The sequence below is a fragment of the Triticum aestivum genome, chromosome 1D, assembly GCF_018294505.1.
Source record: "Triticum aestivum cultivar Chinese Spring chromosome 1D, IWGSC CS RefSeq v2.1, whole genome shotgun sequence".
In the NCBI taxonomy this organism is placed as follows: Eukaryota; Viridiplantae; Streptophyta; class Magnoliopsida; order Poales; family Poaceae; genus Triticum; species Triticum aestivum.
In genome coordinates this window covers 19,520,043-19,530,620 of record NC_057796.1, presented here as the reverse complement: position 1 = coordinate 19,530,620, position 10,578 = coordinate 19,520,043, and positions in this window count along the sequence as shown.

Sequence of the window (10,578 nt, the reverse complement as noted above, 5' to 3'; positions counted from 1 at the left end):
CCAGAATAGCAGCCCACAGAACAGTAGGCCCACGAGCAGCCCAGGCGTGCTGAGATGTGCGTAAAACATGGTGCACGGTCAGGGGAGTCCCTAGCTGACGCTCGCTAGCCAAAAGGACGAGCTTCCGCGCAGGAGCGATCTAAATGAGCCGGCCCATTCGATGGAATCATGGCTAAGACGGTACTACAAATAAAAGAAAAACAAAGCTATCACGGGGATTCGAACTTATATCCAGGCTATAGAGGGTCAGCATTCCCAACCAGTTGAGCTACCAATTGTTCGTGGTTAGTAGGCCGCAAAAACATTTATGAACTCAATGCGTTGGCAGATCCAGAAAAAATCGAACTTTTTCAACCATGGAACATTTTTGTAAAAATACTACGAACAATTTCAATACACATTGAACTTATTGATATATGCTGAACAATTTTAAAATACACATATTTTTGTGATATACTCAGAACATTTTATTAAATATACATTATTTTTTTATTAATGCTACACATTGAACATTTTTGTGATATACGCTGAACATTTTATTAAATGTACATTAAAAAATTATTTTATTAATAAAGGATGAACATTTTTTGAACTACACATTGAAGATTTTTGTGATATAAGCTGTACAACATTTAAATAGACATTGAACATATTTGTGATATATCACGAACAATTTTGAAATATAAATTGAACATTTTTGTAATATACGCTGAACAATTGTTGAATTGTGATTGTTTTTAAAAAAACTGATTTTTTTTCAAAACCATGAACAATTTTTGAAGTTATGAACAAATTTGTAATTTTGAACATTTTGGAAAATTAAGAATAAAAGTAAAACCTAAAAGGATAAAAGGAAAGGAAAGGAAAAATAAAAGAAACAGGAGAAAAAGAAACAGAAACAAAAAAGAAAAAGAAAAAGAAAAAGAAAAAGAAAAAGGAAACAGACAAAACCGAAAAACCAGTAAAAGAAAAAACAGAAAAAGCCGTTCGAAGGAACCTCTAGAAGGTTCCCAAAACCGGTTTGTGAGGCACTGCTTCAACGCTTAAAGTGGGCCAGCTGCTCGCTCGCGCGCTTAAGTGAAAGGGCTGCAGTCGGACGCACGCGAGCGTCAAATAGGATTCACCCACGGACAGATCGGATGACCGTAAACAGTTTGATCGGGAAAACAGACGGCCCAAAGCGCTAATCACCGAGAGAGCTCGGTTTAGGCTCAGTTTTATTGTTCTCTTTTTTGTATACTCGGTTATTAATTAATTCCGTTAAATATTTCTCTTAGGTCCTCATAGAAAAGACATTCCTCTTAATTTGACTGGAAATCAACAAGTCATAGATAATTAGTTGTCGAAAAGATTTACTATACTTGTCCTTACAAATAATTTACACGGAAACAAATGAACCTATGATCACTCGAGGCTATGCAACATACCATGCCACCGTACCAAGTCACGTGCATATACGGTGCAATCATGATATATAGCAGTTCCTTAGAGAGAAAACCAGTTAAATATGAACATTGCTCCCCATAACATATATATCTGGTACAAGCCTGATGCATGCATGCATGGGCACATGAGCTAAAAGGGTGGAGGAAGAACCCAGGTACAACTATTATAACCTTTACCACCACACTCCGAACCCTTCTCATGGTAATGGTATCTGTGTGACATGATCCTCTCCAAGTGGTGCACGCCATCGCTTTTCCAGCAATAGACAAAGCAACTACCGAGGTCCAACCTTGTTAATCGATCCTCATCGTCATATTCATATGGAGATGAGTAGTAGATATAGTTCGCTTCCATGACACCGTCCATGCCCGCCACATGCACCGCCTTGCAACATCCTTGACCCAGAAACAATGCGTGTTCACCCAAGCTTGTGAGCTCTTTCCACGTGTATTTAGGTGCCTGTGTTGTATTGCTATTGATGAGCTCAAACACCCTAAAAAATCGTGCCTTAAATGATTGTGACTTGACATTATCGCTTAACACCCAGACATCCAACGCCACTGCCACTTTGCCATGCAGCTCGAAAATGTATTTGGCATAAGGAAATGCCCCATACTCATACGCGTCGATAGGTCTTTCGGTGGTTAATTGTTCGACCAAGCTGACCACCAGAGCGCCGTATTTGTTTTGGCCGATGACAAACCTATATAACAGTTCATGACTCGCGATGCCGTAGAGTTCGCCATTGCAGAAGGCAATGTCTAGGAAGGTTGGACATGGGTCCATCGCGCTGCATTCCTGAGTCGCCCTTCTGCTGTCATCTTTGGAACCAAGCCGGCATAGCACTATCCCACATCCGGTGGTCATGGCGGCCATTATGCAGCCTTTCGAGGTAGGGTCCTCTGAGAAGACGATTTTTCGGATGAAGGTTTTCTCGGTGGTTCGTCGACCCATTGTGCATCTGCATACAAAGTGCCCCCCCAGCACGCAAGCGCCGGTGAAGAGGTTGGTGACCGTGACCCAGGAGCCGACGGCAGCAGCGACCCAGCCGCCGTCGTGGCACCCGACTATCCGCTTGCCCCATGGTACCCACGGCAGCGGGGCGCGCAGGACCCTGCCGTCCTCCAGGCTGTAGGCGCGCGCTTTGCGGTCGCGGCGCCCGTTGCCCGTCGACGGGAGCAGCAGCGGGAGAGCAGGCAACTTCGGGTGCCATGAAGCCACGGCACGCCACGACGCGCACACGGCGGCGAAGCGCGCCCGGTCGTACGGTGAGGAGCACAGGCGGTAGATCGTGCCGAGGATGTCGCCGGGGAGCGTTTCGGCGCCAGCCATCTATCGCGTATTCCCTTCGTGGATTGTGTTTGATTGTGTCGCGTCGTCCGCACGAGCACCGGTAGTAATATATAAGCTAGGACGATCGTGCCGAGGCGCGTACGGCTCCGAGGGTTGCAATGACGTGCTCGTGCGTGATTAGGACTGTACGGACGTGAGCATCGGTTACTTTATTTCCCCTTTTTCATGTAAGGAGGTTTTGTTTTCTTTTCTCGATTGATTTACACGTTTGGTGTGATACTCCACGTGGCACCAGGATCCATGTACGTAGCGTATATCTCGCACCACAACTGGAAAAAAAATTATACGCATTTTTTTTCTTAAAAAGGGTTGGAATCCTTAGAATTTTTTTTTGTGAGGAAAACTTTCAATCTATCCATCAACTATCAAGGTATTACAAAAAACACCAGAAGTAAAAAATACATCCAGGTCCGTAGACATTGTCAGCTTCAATTTAGCGTTGAACATTATTTTTCTCTTCATCCTCATTCTCCTTCCACCTCACACCAGGTTCAGAATCCCACCTCTAACCCCACTCACACACCCTCATGAACTCTATTTGAACACAGTGCAGATGCATACGTTCATACATATGCATATACACTCACTTCTATGAACGTACACACGCACACGGCACAAAATGCAGAATCCAAAATCCAAAATGCCAAAATGTTAAGCCTAAGCAAACACTTGACCATCATGGCCATACTTTCTCAAAGCACAAATCCTTCCCAAAATGCCATCCCCGTCAAACTTCAGCCGGCCAAATGAAGGCTTCGTCAAGTGTCTGATCCTGTTGTCATCTCTGGCACAAGAACACTGAGGAAAATATCTAGTTCTCCCAACAATTAATCCCTAAGGCTTTTCAAAAAATCCGATGAAAATTCCCGAATGTTGATAAGATATATGTCTACTATCCCCAAAAACATTAAATCCAACTTTTATCCACACATAGAAAAGGCATTAGCTTTGTCTTGTTGTTTCTCTCGCTACCACCCGATGTTTGCGCATGGTCTCCCCTTTGCGGTCCGTCAATGCGATGGCGATAGAGACAACACGCTCTCACACCCACGGGATGACCCTTCGACCTCTCCCCTTCTCGGTGATACGGGTGTGTGGCGTCCATGCATATTCTGGTGGTGGTTGTGAAGTGCTTGTGTTAAAGGAGATGCAACGAAGCAAGTGTCTTGTCGTGGAATTAACACGTCAGTTGGCGCCCACCGTGGGGCTGTGGCGCACGGTGGTGATGAGTTCTTAGAGGGATCTCTCCTAGGGTTCGAGAAGTTCGCGATCATCCGGATCATGAAGAGCCGGAACTGAAAGCTCCACATCAAGCAAACAGATTCCATGTGGTTTCTGTGAAATTTTCTGCCGCTGACATGGAAGGATCCATGTTGTTGACGAATAGTCGGGACGTCATATACGAGATTGGATCAAGATGAGAGTTAGGATTGCATCTGTGTGCACTGCCATGCGCGACGAGGCGATCCATCTAAACTGATTAATTTCCGCTGCAACACTATCGACCATCAAGTCGCCGAGACGGTTTCTACTATACATCTATTTTGCTGATCGGACATGCCACAGGTCCCGAGGCATCGATTCGTGGATGTTTGTGATATTCCCATCGTGTGAAAACCAAAGGCATGTTCATCTACTAGTACTACTCACGTGGAGGCAGTACCTACTAGAGTACTATATTTCATATTTATAAATCCTTCAATGGCTGTTGAGCACTACATCTACTGATCCATCAAGCCATCACGTCAAGGCGTGTGCCGATCCCAACACAGAGATCAAGGACTACTACAGATACAGGATCAGATCAACATGGGTCTCCAGACCAGCGACGACCCGGACACGGATTAATTAAACCAACCACGATGTGGAGGAAGACTCGGATTGGACTCGGATTCTGACATCTCCGCGGTTTCCGTCCCTACTGCAGCTGTGCCTCGACCCGCTAGGTCACGGCCTTGCTCCCGCCTCTGAGTTGTCGTCGCCGTCTGAACGAGTCCGCCTCTGCTGTGGCCGGATTGTGAGCCGTTGCAACCCTTGCGGCCTCCAAGTCGCCCTCGCCGGTGTGCCGAGTCGCTGCTACGGTCGGCCCGCTTCAAGTCTTGTGAGCCGCCCGGCCTTGAGGCGCCTCTGTTTCCACCCTGTGGGTTTCGCTGCTGTTGCCGGATTACCCATGATTCAACGACCTTGGCCTCGACACCAAGTCCGCTTCGACCTTCAAGTCGCCAAGCCCCTCGCTGGCTCCGGCTCTTGTACGCCGTCGTATGTTACCTGGTAGATGATCGAATCCGAAAAGAAATCAATTTTGGGCCCGCGTCAGTGCATGTGGCCTTGGTGCATGAGGTCAGTAGTCACCGGTGAATCGGCCAGAAGCCAGTAGCACCAGGATTGCATGCGCGTGTATTCAAGGCCCACATCTCATCTCCTGAGGAAAAGAAAAAGAAAAGGTGCGGCTAGTGTTACATTAGAAGCATCAATGCAAATATTTCAGTATGGACAAGCCGGCCAGAAAGGGCTTAAATCACCATTGAAATTACTGGAGGATATATATATAGACGTTATATACGGATCATCTATCGTCCAGGCGAATCAGGTGAAATCTGTACAATCAATTTTTTATTGATACGTTTTTTATTCTTTAAAAGAACAAATTACGCTGGCCTGTAATATTTTTATGCAGGACGGCTATTAAAAGAAAAAGGGGTGGTATTATACCACGGAGGCATGTTCGGTTGTGCCGCGCAGCTTTACGGACACGCGTATCGCGGTCCAGTTTACATCAAACGCGTCGGCCGACTCGCCCGTCCGCTCCATCTTACAACGCCACGGACGACTCACTCGTCCGCCCTCGCGGCCGGTTCACGTGTCCGCGCCGGCTTACAAATGTCACGGACGACTCGCCCGTCCGCCCTCGTGGCCGGTTCACGTCTCTGCGCCAGCTTACAACGCCGTGGCCGACTCGCTGTTCGCGCCGGCTTACAAAGGTCACGTCCGACTCACCCGTCCACACCGGTTTACCACGCCGTGGCCGATTCACCCGTGAGCGACTTCAACTTCACCTAGCGATCATCAACTTCATGGCGGATTATTTCCGGCCTGGCACATCAGGTGATATCCATCTAAAATATATTTTATTGGTACATATTATTTTGTCAAAGAGCAGTTTATCTTTGTCTTGGTCTGCAATATTGTTGATGCAGGACAATTGTTCACTTCATCAAAACGACGTGGTTAACTCGCCCGACCGCGCCGGTTTATAACACCGCGGCCGGTTCATTTGTCTGAGCCGCCTCTGATGCTGAGGTCGTCTTTTCCGTCCGCCTCTCGCGGCCTGGTCTACATCAACACACCGAGCCGCACCTATTTGCATGAGCTGCGTATTGAGTATGAGCAGGTCACTACTTGGGAAGCCCGGTTTTCTTCCAACAAATTGGAGGCAAATTATCATATGTTATCAGCCGCCGTCTGCACCTGGATGGCTCAATGGACATGCGCACAAGTCGCCATCGCTACAGTTTGGTTAAACTTCAAACTGCCAGTTGGAAGGAACCATTGGCCGAGTTGCTGACACGGCTCATACGGGATCATTTATAACCCGCCGCAGTCACCTCAACCTTCTGTGGATACACATCGTGTTATCAACACCAGTGATATACATGTTATGCCGGTTTATATCACAGTTAAATATGGAGAATCTCAAGCCAACTCCTCGAGTCATCTTGAGACTCGGGGGCTACAGTGACATGACTCGGGAACCCCGGGTCGTTGGAGGGAATGATAACCCGGTTCCGGAGGCTGCTACCATATTGATGAAACTTTAAAGGCCGTCAGAAAATTGCCGGTTCAAATAAAGATCCCGGTTTAAAATCCGGTTCAAGAGATATCTTTCTCCCGCAAGGTTTTGAAGCTCTCAAATCCGGTTCAAACGTCCGACTCAAGGTAAATTTGTATCTTATAAAGCTTTGAAGCTCTTAATATCCGGTTTACGAATTTCCGGTTTAAAAAGAGGTTGTCTCTCGCAAAGTTCGAGTTCTCAGGAAAAATTAAAGGGACCAAAGAGAGTTTGTTATAAAGCACAACTCAAATATAGGTACCCTGCTTTAATGACCATCGGGAGCTGATCGTATTCGAATTTAGCTTAACCCTTTTGGTGTGACCCTGATCGTATTCGAATCGGAGTCGTTAAATATTCTCATGATCACTAGGGGGCTTCCTGTTCAAACATAGGTCGTATTCGAACCAAAGAGAACATAGCTGTCGATACCCTTTTGATCGGCACACTGCCGAGCTCATTGGGGAGTTTCTTGGTCATATTTGAACCATAGCTCAACCCCCTTTGGGAACCGACGTGGATCGTATTCGAATCAGCGTCGTTAAACAACTCTCAAGGTCATTTGGGGGCTTCCTGTTCAAACATAGGTCGTATTCGAACCAAAGAGAACATAGCTGTCGGTACCCTCTTGATCGGTAGCGCCAAAGCCATTGGGGGCTATATGATCGTATTCGAATCTTAGCTTAACCCCTTTGGGACGGTTTTCTGATCGTATTCGAATCAGAAGCCTCAAAATTTTTGAAGTCTCTTTTTGCAAATAATTTTTGGGATTTTATTTGAAAACTCTTTTGAACACATCTAAAGTGTATATGAGTGGTTTCTATTTAAACCCGGCTTGATTTTCGATGATAAGTCGCCGGCTTATGACAATCATCATCTATGTGGAAGCATTGGCTTCTAAGGATTGGGTTATCACACTTACTGCACAGGTATCATAAGCCGGCAGCACAATTCAATATCACAGGTATGATATTGTTTATACATGATTATGTTTAAACTGGCCCTGGCTATGGACTTTAAGCCGCCGGCATGTTTTGAATTGCGCCATTGGAATCATGCGCGTATCAAAGATTGGGTTGTCACCCTTACTACACAGGTCACATAAACCGGCAGTGAAAATTCAATATCCCAGATTGAAATTGGTGTCTCAAAAGGGTTATCAATTCTTGATTTTCCCAAAGGCTATAAGCCGCCGGGTTGTACAAATTCCGGCTTACAATGGAGGCGTATTAAATCGCCATCGGCCAAGAGCCGCCGAGTATTTAAGCTCCGGATTGACTTATCAGCTGATGAGATATTTAAAGTCGCTTTGGCGCAATGGCTAGTATTTTTATCAATGGATATGATTTATTCTACAATGGAAAGAATAGTCCCGAGTCGCTGCAGGCTTACGACCCGGCACTTGGGAGCTACATTATTCAAATGGAGATTACATCAAATACGCAAGTTCCATGTCACTGCCATAATGACCCGACACTTGGGGGCTAATGTATATTGCTCTCTGCTGAAGACAATTCTAGGATGACCCGGCTACACTACTATGACTATAGCCAGACTCATGGGGGCTACACAACTGGATTTTATTTAAAGCCATGGTGATAAGTCCCGGCTTATTCATGCTGATTAAACGGGCCCTTGGGGGCTACAGGTAATATGGATATAAGGGAGAAATATCTTCAAATTCTCAGTTTTGAGTAAATCAGATTGACCTGGTGTGTGCAAAAAATCATAAACCGGCGTCGGCGACAATTATGACTTGGCATCATCTATTTATAACCCGGCAATTTTGGTACTCATAAACCGGCAAGTTTTATATCTTTAAGCCGGATGAATATAAGTTGAATATTTGAAGACCAATATTTTTGTCAAGTCAGAGCATTGAAAGCCGACTCAAGTGGATTATCTCTTACAATATTTCTCAACAAGAGAACAATGTCAGCAAATTGACTCTGAAGCTGGCCTGTTGACCCGGATTTTCAAAGGAAGTATCTGGATTTTTTGCATTGGCAAAATTTGAACATATCTGCTAAAGAGATTTGCTATGAGATTATGGATACATATCAAGAAGGAAGATGACAAGGACTTAAGGATGACCAAGTGCCGGCTTACAAAGAATACTTAACCCGGAACACAACCTGTCAAATTTGTTCTTGTGTTTATATTGCAGATTAGTTTAACATGGATAAATCCAAATTAAACTGGGGGCTAATGTCGGGGATATACCCCGCGGTATGACCTGGCCGGAATTGGCGGCTCACTAGTAACCCGCCCGGAGCTTGGCGATTCACAGATAATCTGGCCGATCTTGGCGACTCATTAGTAACCCGGCGGGCGGGTCAGATGGACAACAAGGCCTAAAGCCCAGAAGGCCGGCTCACGTTATGATGGGCCGGATTAAAAGGAAAGGGATGACAAATATTTCCTTTACGAGGAAGCAAGACCCGGACTTGTAATTAACTTGTAAGAGAAGATATACTAGTCCTAGTCCTACTAGGACTCCACATGTAATCCGCCCCTCTAACTTATATAAGGAGGGGCAGGGCACCCCAAAGAGGGACGAGCAACAAGAAACAATCTCTAGGGCTAGACTCAAAGAGCCGGCTTACCGGCGACTCTCTCATAAGCATAATGAGACCTAGCCACAAACAACATGTAGGGTTGTTACCGGATGATGTTTCCCGGGGCCTGAAGCTGTCTAAACCCTTGTCTCGTGCGTTGGACCGCCCTGCGTCTCTCATCCCAATCAACCCCTCTCAAGCTACTACATAGATGCGCTGGCCTCACGACTAAGTCCTTACACCTAGGACATCTGACGTGTTAATTCCACGACATGTCTGGAGATTTTGCCAGGATCTTTGTCATGTTCTTTTTGTAGTGGGGTTTGAAATGCGTAATTTCCACATTATGAAACTTAACTAAAATCTATTTGCCAAATACTATGGCTCAAATTCTCGAATGTGGATCCCAACAATTTTTTTGGAAACTTAGACGTTATGTTTTGAAAGTTGACGCGCATATTTTTGCAAGCACAATTACATTTTTGTCGTTCATCTTCAGATTTTTGGTACAGCTCTCCTATAAAATGTTGAGAGCTGCATGTGCTTTAATACTAGAGATGATACCCCACGCGTTGCTGCGAGAATCAGTTGCAATTATTTCAGTGAGATTCAGTTATATTAAACATTAGTATTTAGATTAACAATATGAGAATTGAAATTAAAGTAAATTTAAGTTTTTGATTATTACAAAATATTTATTGAATATGAGTAATGATGCATTTTAAAGGTGGATATTTTTTACGCATGGTGAGTTGTCACACTTGCATTAAAGATGTGTCTTTTCCCATGAATGGTTACATTATGAGTTGGTATAGTTGTATGTTGAGAGAATTGGAGTGAATGGGAATCAACTATTTAGGTATATAGAATTCGGAAACCCCTTCAAATAAAAAATATAGTGTTTAGTTTCACTCTTTTTTTACCTATTCCAGCAACGATGACATCGTTTCAAGCCATTGTTGAAGCAAGTTGTCTCTTCCATGGCCTCTTTGTCCTCGAATTCAGGTCTAGACATTCTGAAAACTACCATACGATGTCGTAACTGGCCGGTCGAACGGGTGACCACCATCTAGCACCTCCTAATCCCCATAAGTGATACTCCCTCCGTAAACTAATACATGACATTTTATATCACTATTTTTAGTGTACAATGTCTTATATTAGTTTACTGAGGGAGAACATTTGTTAGTTTCGACAAAATTATCTGGCGGTAGCTTAGCTTCAAGAGGGTTGTCTACTCTTTTCATTTTATCTGTTTCGGACTGATAAAAAAGACACCCAAACAAGGATCCTTATTACCCCTAGTTGTCCACCTTCGCCGTACAACCCTGTTTCTTCCCTATTTGTGGTGAACAACCGGGTGTGTGTGTAGGACAAACCAACTTAGCAAAT